Source organism: Helianthus annuus, chromosome 11, assembly GCF_002127325.2.
Source record: "Helianthus annuus cultivar XRQ/B chromosome 11, HanXRQr2.0-SUNRISE, whole genome shotgun sequence".
Taxonomy (NCBI): Eukaryota; Viridiplantae; Streptophyta; class Magnoliopsida; order Asterales; family Asteraceae; genus Helianthus; species Helianthus annuus.
Window position 1 is genome coordinate 128150624 of NC_035443.2, and position 12951 is coordinate 128163574.

Genomic DNA, 12951 nt, shown 5'->3' on the forward strand with positions numbered 1-12951 from the left:
ACTGCTAATAGAACAGTGCACGAAAGTCACCCCAAGCGAGTGTGGCTGCATAATTATCTCCTCCACGAGCATTCTTCAAAGTCTTCCACCACCTATGAGCGTCGTCCTCGAATTTGTAACTAGCAAGCCTGACTTTGAATTCGTCATTCACACCCAACACTTCAAAATTCTTCTCCATATGAGCAATCCAGTTTTCCGGCTCAACTGGTGTAGCAGCAGTACTAAACGATTTTGGCTTTAACTTTTGGAAGCGATCAAGCCATTCATGAATGGCAATAGGAGGGTTATCATTTCCGCCTTGAGGGCCGTTGGTGTTGTTACCCAGTGGTGGTCCGTTGTTGTTATTGCCCCCTTGTGGTCCGTTGTTATTTTGCTGAAGCTATTGCAACAAGTTAGGAACCAAACCCGCGATAGCCGTATCGACGGCGTTAGCAATGAGGGTCTCAATAGGGATGTCGTTATTCTCGTTACGATGGTTGTTCACACTTCTTCTTGGAGGCATCTGAAAAGAAGGTTCACATGTGAGAAGCGAAAATTTCAAATTACGTGGATAATAAAAGAGGGAAGTCCTAACCCGACGTCTACCCATTAACTCACACGTTTAGTTATTAATGTTAAAGTTTTCTACAGGAAGGAGCCTGGGCTCTGATACCATAATTGTAACACCCCGACCTGAATAGGGCTGACGTGTCACTATTACAAATATCAAAAACCAAACTCAAGCCGTTTAACAAGGAAAAAAATAGGATCCAAAAGACAACCAAAAGTTTCAAAAACAAACGAAGAATCCTAAGTATTAATTAATTCAAAATACTGAAATAAATAAAAGTCTTTATTTTTGAACCGCATTTTACTCTCATCATCACTAGTTCCCAACATTCCCCAGATTACCTGCCAACAAATAAGAAAAGCACAACAAAGAAAATTACGACTGAGCCAAAGGTTGCCCAGTAACGGAAAAATCAACTAGTACAAGTAAAGAAAGGACATAAAGAAAGAAATATGAATTTTCTGAACACAAAACCAAAACGGATACTTGAACAAATACTGAACATAATCTGAGGCAGAACATAATCAGACATACAAAGCTTACCAGAAAATATTATAAACATATCAGATCAGAAACAGATATCAGATTACGTGACTACAAATAACAACAAACCAAGTCACGTGAGACGGAAGCACCCACGAGCCTAAACAGACGGGTACATAGCTAGCTAGTCCATGCACCTATGAGATGGTGAGTGTGGCGTTCACCCATTATTCCAATCTCCAGACAACAAACTCAGACTCGGAGCTAAGATCGATCTATGCGCCTCTAGGGGCCAGGTGCTACACAAGCACAAAGTAGAGACGCCGTGAACTTTTATCCGTCACGATAAGTGCCATGCCGTTGACGCCCAAGCGACAAGCCAGACATGCTCGGGTGACAGAGTACAGAAACTTAGGCCATGTATTAATATACATGCAACTTAGACTAATTCTCATAGGAACATGCAATAATGATTACAACTGCTAAAGTCTATTGCATGCTACTACGAACTTATCGAATAATAAACGTGAACTGAAGCGGAAACAGACAAAATCCGTACTGCAAGGTAACTGATATGATAATAAAAATATACTATGATGAGAAGACCAAAGAATCCGTACCTTAACCAAGCAAGCAAAAGCAAAGTCCACAATTAATGTCCTCCTCAAGTATTACGCACCTAAATCCCGTATTCTCAAAATTAGTTTTATTATTGTAACTTTAATCTAAAGGTGTCGTTCTTTGTAATTTTTCTCATTGACCGGAAAACTAACCTTACCCGTAATATATTATCAAAGTACACATCATTTGACACTAACAAGTATTTAATCGTCATGTTCTATGATTTATAAGGTATATCATGTTTGTGAAAAGGAATGTATATCAAATTTAGGAACATGATTAAAATCTTTATCATCTTATCAGAAAATACTAGAGTATTTTAAAATGACCCAACCAATAATTATAATAATAATAATAATAATAATAATAATAATAATAATAATAATAATAATAATACAAACTTCAACCATTACCAGTTTACTAATAACATTAATTTATTTATAAAATACTAAATCATATAGGTTTTAGTGTCCTTTACTCCCCATACACAACTCATACAAAAATATTGCATAACACATACACCAAGTAGCACACTATACACACAGACATGTTTCACACAACACATGCATGCTTGCATGCAATACACAATACACCCACCTACATGCATCACATAAATTAATAAGATCATACTTTAAAAAAAAACATACACATGCATATATTCAACCTATACATTCACGCACCCACACACCAATTAAAACTCACACACACATTTTTCCACACACACCATGCAACACATATACCAACATCAGAGCACACCTCCGCACACTTAATTATATGTATATCAATACATACATCACGCAAAGCACACAGTCACACACACATCAAACACATACGCACACATACAACTCACACACCCTATATGCCTATACACACGCTCACTTTCACACATGACGACACACATAAACAACGCTCTATCAAAATAACATGCCGCGGGAAGTTCAAGAACCCAACCCATATCCCATGCTGAAGTTACCAGAACAGAAACGAAATAACATTAAAGTTGGTCGCCTACCTCTCCTGCTCGAAAGAACGAAACGAAGGTGGTGGCGGTTCGTGATGACCGAAGGTGGCGAACGATGGTTGCAAGGACGACTAAAACGGCGTGATTGCGGAAGTATCCGGTAGAAAGGTGGTGATGACTGGTTCGCGATCCCGGTGGTTCAAATAGCAGCGACGGCTGGATTCCCACAGTGATGGCGGTTCAAAGGGGTGCAGCGGCGAGTGGCGGCTGTCAAAAATTGTCGAGGTCGGTTAACATAATTACGAAACACAGTTTATAAGGGAGAGAAAGGTGATCACGGTACCTATTCGTGAAACACGGTACCTATTCGCGAAACGAAGGACACAAGGGGCAGACGGTGGCAGCGGACGGAGGTGTATCGGTAGGTTGTTCGGCCTGAATCACCACGATGAGTAGCAGCAGAGAGGTAGTGGTTGTTCCGAGAAGGTTTTTGTGGCTTGAATCGGCTTTTAAAAAGATTGAATGGATGTCAGTAAGCGAATACAAAATACGAAGATTCATGTTGCCATAATTGGAAACGGGAAACCGCGTCACTATGGTCGGAGATTGAGAATTAAAGGGCTGGAGATATGGTTGCAATTAAATTTGTAATGTTTGACCTATTTATTATCTTTTGCATATCTTTCTCCTTATTTATATTCCTATATATATATATAGAGAGAGAGAGAAAGTATAATGTACATCAGGGCTTAACCTACATTAACATACATGACAAAAAATATAACGTGCGTTATTATCATAGAACGTGCGTGATTATAGTCCCATGCGTGATTATGTGGTCCCATGCGTGATTATGTGGTCCCATGTGTGATTATGTGGTCCCATACGTGATTATACCCCTGATCCAAAGGTTACCATTGTCTCCTACGTGATGTATGATAAGGCTTTTTGTATGTTAACCTTACTCTATATATATATATATATATATATATATATATATATATATATATATATATATGGGATGGATCATGAGAAAACTAGTTTCAATGAGAAAACCAAAAAATAACTAAAAAAGCCTAACAAAACCTAAAAAACATACCAATTTTTTTTTTAGATTTTTTTATAGAAAAATCGCTATTTTTTATGTATGGAAAAAAAAATTTAATTTTTTTTTGTTGTACTGCACATGTGCACTAATACGGAAAGCCTAAACCACTTAACCCACCCCCTACCGACACCCCCCAAAAACCTAAACCCCCCACCCCCACCCCCCAAAAACCTAAATTCACCCTCCCACCAAAAGCCTAACCCCCCCCCCCACCCTCCCGAAAACCTAAAACTAAATCCTAAACATAAACCCGAAAAAAACTAACCCCCCCCCACCCCCACCCCCCAAAAACCTAAACCCCCCTTCCCCCCACCCAAAAACCTAATCCTAATCCTAAACCTCCAAAAAAACTAACCCTAAAAGCTAAACTAGACTCAAAAAGCTAATTTTAAGCATGTAATGCACATTGTAGTACATGTAATATTGCACATGTGCACTACTATAATAATAGTATTGAAAACAAGACGACACCGTAAATCTTTTTTTATGTCATAAAAAATATGCTCGAATATACTTGAATGAAAGATAAGAAAATTTGTGATCTTATGGTGTCATTTTTGTTTTAAAATGATAATGTATGGAGAAATGGGAAATGTTTGAAAAGTTATATATTTTTTGTTCCAATTTTACCCCTCCTTCATTAAAAGTCTCCCCCCTCCTTTTTAGTGGCTTTTAGTTAGTTTTCTAGTTTTCTCATATATATGTAGTTTTCTCATGATCCTCTCCCTATATATATATAGGGGAAGGTTCAAATGAAAACCACTAGTTATTGTGAAAACTCGAAAACTAATTAAAAAAAGCCAAAAAAACATACAAAAATTTTTTTTTTAATTTTTTTTTTGCAATCAAAATTTCGCAGGTTTTTTAATATAAAAAAAATTCAAAAAAAAAAATTTTTGTGTAGTGAACATGTGTAATACTGCACATATGTATGTGTACTACACATGTGTATTATTACACATGTGCACTACACAAAATCTTTTTTTTTTTTTTTTTGAAAAAAAGTTTTTTTTATATATAAAAACTAGCGATTTTTATAAAAAAAATTGAAAAAAAAAATTTGTGTGTTTTTTAGGCTTTTTTTAGTTAGTTTTCGAGTTTTCACAATAAAAGTGGTTTTCATTTGAACCATCCCCTATATATATATATATATATATAGGGAGGGAGCTAAAATGAAAACCACCTCCAGTTGTAAGAACCATGAGAACCACTCTCAACCAATCAGAATATGACAACCCAAAGGGTATTTTGGTCATTTACCCCAAATGTCAAATCCCTCCTCTCTCTTCATTAAATTACTAAATTTTTAATTACCTCTCTCCTCTCTCCTCATCCTCTCTCTCTATTTAATGTCTTTCTCTTTCATCTTTTCTCTCAAATAAATACGGATCTTCATTCTCCAAAAATTTAAAATCCCACCCACTTCTCTCCCTTCAATCTCTCTGTAAATCCAGCCCTCTCATTACTCTCATCTCTCTCTCTCGAATACATAAAGCAAACCCACCATGAAAATCTTGAAGATCTGTTCACCCACCATGAAATCTTTGTTGCACTCTCTTGAAGATTTGTTCACCCATCATTCTGCCGCCCACAAACACCCTTCTCCATCGCCGGCAGCCGTTGTTCTCCACAAACCCGCACCACATTACAAACCATCCCCCCTCCATCTTAATCTTCTCTAAATACACCCACTTAACATGTTTTTTTTAGAGAGAAGAACCAGATGAGAGAGAGAGAGAGAGAGGTCGGAGAGATGGACATGAAGATGTTGATGAGGGTTAACGGCGACGCCAGGGTTATGCAGCGCCGCCGTGAGCGGTGGTGGCGGTGGTGGCAGTTCGATGGCTCGATGACGGTGGTAGCGCCGCCGTGAGCGGTGGTGGAGGTGGTGCTCGATGACGGTGGTGCAGCGCCGCCGTGAGTGGTGGTGGCGGTTCGATGGCTGGGTGGTGAGCCGGCGGCAGCGCCGCCGTGAGCGGCGGAGGTCCAGGTCTCCTCCTGTGTTGTTGATTTCTCTGGTATTTTTTTTTTGCCATGTGTTCTTGATTTTTCTGGGTTTAGCATGTGTGGGGAATTTGATCTTGATATTTGTTTTGATTTGGTATGTTGGGGATTTTCATATTTTAGCCTGTGTTCTTTGATGTTTGTTTTTGATTTTTGGTATGTTCTTCATATTTTTTTGATTTGGTTTGAATGATGCTACTGTTCCTTTCTTGTTTAAACATGTTCCTGTTCCTTCTGGTTTGAATGATCTGGTTTGAAACATGTTCATGTTCCTTCTGGTTTGAATGATCTGGTTGAAATTTTTAAGTTTTACGAATCTGATGGTTTTTTGATATGTTTGGGGGGTTTTGATTTGTGTTCTATGAATCTGTGGGTTTTGATTCGATGGATAGGCGACGATGATGCAAAAAAAAAACGTAGATTTTGCTGACGATGGCGCGGCAAGGACGGCGGAGGGTAGGTTTTTTGAACCTGCAACCCCACTTTTTGCAGCCTCTTGTTTTATCGGATAATCTGAGCCAAAACATCGTTTTTTTAAGATTCCACTCGTTTTTTATTTTTGTTTGTTGGGTTTTTATATTTTTTTGAGGCGTCGATGATGATAACAATATATCTGAGACACCTCCCGAGTTTGCGATTTCTGGGTGCGTTCGTTTTTGCGTAAAAATTCTTTTGTAAAAAAAAATTAAACCGTAAACTTTTTAACGTAAACCGTAAACTTTTTTAACCTAAAACGTAAAAACGTGAAGCGTAAAACATAAAAAGTTTTACGTAAAACGTGAAAAGTTTAACGTAAACTTTTAAACGTAAAATGTAAACTTTTTAACGTAAAACGTAAAAACGTTAAACGTAAAATGTAAAAAGTTTTACGTAAAACGTTAAAAGGTTTACGCAACACGTAAAAAGTTTTTTGGCGGTCGTAAAACGTAAAACGTAAAAAAGTTTTACGTAAAACGTAAAAAGTTTTACCTAAAACGTAAAAACGCAAAAAGTTTACATAAAAACGTAAAAACTGTTACGTAAAAAAACGTGTAAAAAACGGCGTTAAAAACGTAAATTTCGTTAACGTAAAAACGGCGCGTTGAAAAAACGGCGTTAATAAACGGCGCGTAAAAAACGGCGTTAAAAAATTGGCGCGTAAAAATCGGCGTTAAAAAACGGCGCGTAAAAAACGGTGTTAAAAAATTGGCGCGTAAAAAACGGCGTTAAAAAATTGGCGCGTAAAAAACGGCGTTAAAAAGTTGGCGCGTAAAAAAGGGGCGTTGAAAAAAACGGCGTTAAAAAATGGCGCGTAAAACAACGGCGTTAAAAAATTGGCGCGTAAAAAATAACAACGCTTGAAAAAACCCGGCGTAAAAACGGCGCGTCAAAAAAACGTAAAACTTGAATTGTAAAAAGTATAAAAAAACCTTTAAAAAAATCTGAATTTTAAAATGTTTTTAATAAAAAAGTTATGTTTAAAAAATAAAAAGTAATATAATAATACAAAAAAAAAACTAATAAAAAACAATAAAAACAAAAAGACAAAATAGAGTTATTTTACCAAATTACCCTTTTGGATTATAATATTAAAGACATAATAAGACAAAAACCATTTAATATTAATTTTTGTTACTTTTAATCTCATACATCCATCTTGTTTATCTAATGGCTAGAAAGTGGTTCCCATGGTTCTTACAACTATAGGTGGTTTTCATTTTAGCGATCCCCTATATATATATATATATATATATATATATATATATATATATATATATATATATATATATATATAGTGTAAGTATCTATGAAAAACCCATTTAATCAAGAAAACTTGGCAAACCTTAATTGTGTGGCCAAGATTGATCCATATCATCTTTTTAAAACACATGTTAAAAGGGCGTATTGGTCATTTAATCAAGATATCATTTCACTCTCTTCACCATCACATCAACTCATTTATTACCCATCATTTCTTCCCTTTTTAAACAAAAAATACATACAGAATCCATCTCTTTCTTTCTTCTTCATACCCCATTCCTTTCTCTTCAAAACCCTAACTCCATTGCTTTCACCCCATTCCTTCCAACCTTTGAAATATGAAGATCGAAGCCACCATCAATGCTCTGCCACCATCAAAGCTCTCAAAGATCGAAGATCAAAGCCACCATCCCTTCCAACCTTGAAATCTGAAGATCGAAGCCACCATTGAAGATCGAAGCCACCATCAAAGCTCTCAAAGAAAAGGAAGCTCGGTGTCATTTTAATCACATCTTTGTTTCTGTTTTTTAGAGAGAGAAAGCTAATGTTTTGGAAGGAGAGATAACAATTTTCATGTTGTTCACCTAGACACCAAGAACACACGCACAAGTGTGTGAGAGAGAAACAGGTTTAAAGATATTACTTTTGTTAATTTATGTAATTTGTTTAGATTTATACTTTGTATAACGTTTGGTATATTTAAAATCAGAGCTAGTTTGTTTATTTTATTTTTTAAATCAAGATCTATAAGAAATTTTTGTATGTTGTATTTCTCTCTTCAAAGTGTACTGATTTTTTTATGAAGATTAAAGTTAAATTTCTAAATTGTTTGTCCAGCGATTTTGAGTTAATGATTGCTTTTAGTTGGATTTTTGTGTGTGTGTGTGGGGGGGGATGTGGGTGAGCTGGGTTTTTTTTAGGGTTTATGAATTGGATTTGGTTTGATTTGTGTTCTAGTTTTGTTTAAATTCAGCATCACCATTGATGGTAGATAATTAGTTTGAAAATCCATAATTTTTACGATGTATGTTTCAAATTTCATTGTTTTTTAGTTGTTTTTTTGAATAAATTCACTCCGATATTACATTTTCATTACCTTTAGAAAGTTCATAATTTAATCGGATATCGGTTTTGTTTTACAAATAGAAATTCGTGTTTTTTACTGGCATAATTTGTTACATATGTTACATTTCTATCAGCTACATTTATGCGAAGAGTATATTGATATTTTTTACGAAGATTAATGTTGACTTTCTAAATTGTTTGTACAGAGTATATTGTTATTTTTACGAAGATTAATGCTAAAATTTCTAAACTGTTTGTCATATATGTTGTAACACGTGTTACACTGCGGGTTACATATGTTGTATATAGGGTGTTACATGTGTTACACCCAGTATATGAGACCAGCTTATTGTTTTTTCTAGATTGGCTGTTAAATGTTAAAACGTACAAACTTCATAATTTATTCGGAATATCTCGTTTATTTTACAAATAAAAAGTCGTGTTTTTTTTTTTGTGGGATAATTAGCTACATATGTAGTAACAACATTATGCAAGTTACTTATAAATACCCCAACCCTTTTTGGACACAAAGGGGGGGTGCACATATGTAACACATGTTTGTAACATGTGTTACACTAGAGAGGTAACACATGTATAGCCACGTTACACATGTTACATAGAAGATTAATAAGTTTTAACTATAGAATATTTAATATTGATGTACTTGTTTTGTTCATAGGTGGAAAGATGTTTTGTGTTCAAGATGAAGATGGTTATCAAGAAGCGAAACCCGCGGAAGGATTACAACGCATCATCAGGTTTTTGTGGTGACGATGGTGTTGTTGTGAAGGCAATTTTTAGAAGACCATTTTAGAAGCATTACAACTATTGATATAAAATTTATTTTTATTTTCATTGTTAGTATGCCAATATTTGGATGAATACGGATGTTGTTGTGAAGGCAATTTTTTTTTTTTTGATGCAACAACTATATGTAACATGTGTAACCTTGACGTTGTAACACATGTAACACCTATATGTAATATGTGTAAGATTGCTATACATGTGTTACATATATACCCATATTGTAACATATGTTATAAACATGTGTTACATATGTCAGCCCCTTTGGTGTCAATTTAAACTTAGCAAATTACATATGTAACAACATTACATCATCCAAAATGTCATATCAATGAACAAACAAGTAATATATGTAACTATAAGTATATGAGACTAGTGTAACAAATTAAAGGGACAAACGATACACTTCATGTTACATAAGTACCTAGACTTGTTATTAACAATGTTATTAGTAGATAAAAAAACTGCATTAACGTATATTTTTTACATTGAACCCAGCTTCTTGGTTATAAGCCTTACACATGGCAAGAAGTTCTTCCAGTGTGACGTATGATTTAACAATAATAGGATGATATTGCTCGTTGACATTCGGTGTCCACAATTTAGTGCCATTAGAATACTAGTAAATATGGTAACGTGGAGTATGTTCTATATCATCTGTGGACATAGGGACGGATGTTAGTATAAGTTTACGTGTGTTATGAACGTTGTAATACGTTTAGCACCCTAGGGTAACAAAAAAAGATCACACATGACACTTGTCGTGATGTTACACATCTTAATTATGTGTGCACATGTAACATCTTCTCTACAATGTATGTAACATCCTTAAAAGTTGTGTTCCTACTCTGCTTTATATTTTGTAAGTACTTATAGGTAAACATGTTTTAAAGATACAACCTGTAAAATGTGTTACACCAAAATGTTACACAAGTGTTTCCAGTTTTACACATGTTACATCTTCTGTAACTCTGCTTTATACATTGCAAGTGTTTCCTGTTTCCAGTTTAAACATGTTTTAAAGATACAACCTGTAACATGTAAGTACTTATAGGTAAACATGTTTTAAAGATACAGTCGTATCACCTTACAAGTTATATGTTTTACTGACAAACGCCATTTCACACATGTTACACACTATAGAGTGAAACAACAGTATTGAACGTTGCTACACATTTCCCATTCTATCGTAACATGTGTAACCTTTTTGGGGGTATCAATGTTGTAGGTTTATACAGACTTAAATATATACAAATGATCCAAAAATGATCATACATGTGTTACCCTCTAGTGTAACATAAGTTACAAACATGTCTTACATATGTGCAGCCCCGATTTTTGGTAATAAAGGGGTTGAACATATGTAACACATGTTTGTAACATGTGTTACACTGGAGGGTAACTTCTGTACAACGTCAAAGGTACCCACCACCTGCCCTTCATCGACTTCTTGTTCCCATTCTTCATCGGTTTCTCCATCTACCTTCTTTCGTTATCGTTCTGTTTCTTTATCGTTCTGCTTTCGCTTATTAGCCAGCCTACCCGTCACGGACCTGGTCATTCTCCTCACTCCTGCAAATACAACCGCCATAGTAAATACATAATAGCACAAGTAATATTTCCGGAGTTATTTGTAAAATAAACGAGATATTCCGAATAAATTATGAAGTTTATATATTTTAACATTTAACAGCCAATCTTAAAAAAACATTTTAACATTTAAACTTACTATTACATTAAGTAAAAACCTTTTGTAACACGTAACAAACCTAACACGTGTTGCATTGGATGTATCTTCAAGCTGAAGATGACATAATAAAAAGGAAAATGCACAACACTAAAAAAGTTGTAACACGTGTTACAACGGTTGTTTTAAGAACTTTCAAATAAACAAGTGTTGCAAAGTGGATGTTTTTAAATAACTGTTTAAATCAACGTAATAGAGATGTGTAAGTAGGTAATTTCCTTTTGTAACACGTGTTACATTGGATGTATCTTTACATTGAAGATGGGATTATAACACGTGTTACAACGGTTGTTTTAAGAACTTTCAAATAAACAAGTGTTACACCGTGGATGTTTTAAAAAAACTGTTTTTCATCCATTTGTAATAGAGACGTGCAAGTAGGTAAAAACCTGTTGTAACACGTGTTACATATGTGCAGCCCCGATTTTTGGTAACAAAGAGGTTGAACATATGTAACACATGTTTGTAACATGTGTTACACTGGAGGGTAACTTCTGTACAACATCAAAGGTACCCTCCAGTGTAACACACGTTACAAACATGTGTTACATATGTGTAGCTCCTTTTTATGTCCAAGAAAGGGCTGGTTTTAACATAAGTAACACGTGTAACCTTATTACAACATATGTAGCTAATTATGCCAGCAAGACATTTCAACTAACAACCCATTTAAAATAACATTTCAACCCATTTAAAAAGATATAGATTTGTAAACACATAATGTTTTGTTAGGTTTCTTCCCAGTCCCAGTCCTGCCCAAGAAATGAAAAACACAAATATTAGTAGTCAGCAAAAGAGTACTTGCTAAGATGAGGATACAACAATTACCATTCACCATTTCAATATCCACTCATATCAAAACAAAATGTGTAACACAATGTATGCACCATATATTGTCCGAAAGTGTAACATATGTTACAACATACAGGACAAACAGTTTAGAATCTAGCTGGCAGAAATGTAACATACGTAACTAGTTATGCCTGCAAAAATTTGAAACATTTAACACTAATTATAAAAAAAGAACAACTTAACCAACAACATTTTGAAACCTTTACTGTAACAATTATGGATTTTCAAACTAATTATCTACCAATAATTGGGATGCCCAATTTAAACAAAAAACAGAAAACAAAATAAAGCAAATCCAATTTATAAAACCTAACACAAACCCAACCCATAAATTATTGGTCAACAAACTGAAAATATCAAAAAACTAAAAATCATTTTAACATAAAAACAAAAACCTGCAAAATACATGAACATTAACCCATTACTAGAACACTTTGAGCACACAAAAAGTTATTGACAACCTTTTTAACAAAAAAATCAAGTGTGTTCTTGCAATTAGTAGAACACTAACCGGATCTAGACCCGTCTGATGAACACGATGAAGATCTTCAAAAATGATTCTCTCACACGCACTTGTGTGTGTGTGTTCTTGGCGTTCTAACAACTTTCTCTCTCTAAAACCCATGAACCAAATGATTTCTGACCTGCTTCTCTCTCACACACTTGTGTGTGTTCTTGGTCTTGGTGTTCTAATAACTTTCTCTCTCTAGAAACACATGCAACCGAATGATTCAGGCCTGCTTCTTTCTCACACACTTGTGTGTGTGTTCTTGGTGCTCTTCATGAACACGAAGGGGTTTTAACAATAACGATTCTCTCACACACACTTGTGTGTGTTCTTGGTGATTGAAACATGAAGAAAGAGAGAGGATGAGAGAAGGGATGATGATGATGGTGAATGCACAGAAGTTTTTTTGAATTCTCAAAGAAAAGAAGAAAGAAGAAAGAGAAACAATGATGATGGTGATGGTGACAATAATAAAGAAGAGAGAGAATGAAGGTCTGAGAGAGAAAGA

At 35.1% G+C, this 12951-nt stretch overlaps 2 long non-coding RNA genes across 2 annotated transcripts; one reads left to right on the forward strand and one right to left on the reverse strand.

The window, feature by feature from the left end:
* The first annotated feature begins 7704 nt into the window (after nucleotides 1-7704).
* Nucleotides 7705-9632, forward strand: LOC110892121. Its single transcript, XR_002565846.2, has 2 exons — nucleotides 7705-8095; nucleotides 9212-9632. It is a non-coding gene; the product is annotated as an uncharacterized LOC110892121 (long non-coding RNA).
* A 720-nt stretch (nucleotides 9633-10352) lies between these two features.
* Nucleotides 10353-12704, reverse strand: LOC110892122. The gene is made up of 2 exons (XR_002565847.2): nucleotides 12447-12704; nucleotides 10353-10908 (listed from the first exon to the last, which is right to left on the reverse strand). It is a non-coding gene; the product is annotated as an uncharacterized LOC110892122 (long non-coding RNA).
* Between the last annotated feature and the right edge of the window lie 247 nt (nucleotides 12705-12951).